We start from the raw sequence: 564 nt of genomic DNA, 5'->3' as shown, positions 1-564 counted from the left end.
TACAGCAACCCTGGGGACCTATGGGCATAGGATCCCTAAGAGAGTGGGAACCCCCCGGCGTGACAGACCTGAGGACTCAAGGGTAGAGATTCCCCAAGAGCATTTAATTCTCCTGGTGTGACAGACCTGGGGACCCAAGGGCAAAGGTTCCCCAAAAGAGTGGGATCCGCCTTGTACAACAGACCTGGGGACCCAAGGGCAGAGGTTCCCAGGGAGAGTGGGATACCCCAGGTACAACACGGACCTTGGGACCCAAGGGCAGAGATTCCTCGAGAGAGTGGGATCTCCCCATTGTGACAGACCTTGGGACCCAAGGGCAGAGGTTCCCAGAGAGAGTGGGAATCCCCTAGTCCAACAGACCTGGGGACCCAAAAGCAGAGGTTTACAGAGAGTGGGATCCCCTGGTGTGAAGGACCTGGGGACCTAAGGGCAGAGGTTCCTTAAGAAATTGGCATCCCCCCGGTGTGAGGGACCTGCAGACCTAAGGTCAGAGGTTCTTTGAGAAAGTGGGATCCCCCAGTATGAAGGACCTGGTGACCTAAGGGCAGAGGTTCTTCAAGAGAA

Source organism: Pelophylax lessonae (genome assembly GCF_965119305.1).
Source record: "Pelophylax lessonae genome assembly, chromosome: 2".
In the NCBI taxonomy this organism is placed as follows: Eukaryota; Metazoa; Chordata; class Amphibia; order Anura; family Ranidae; genus Pelophylax; species Pelophylax lessonae.
Note: the sequence above shows the minus strand (reverse complement) of the source record.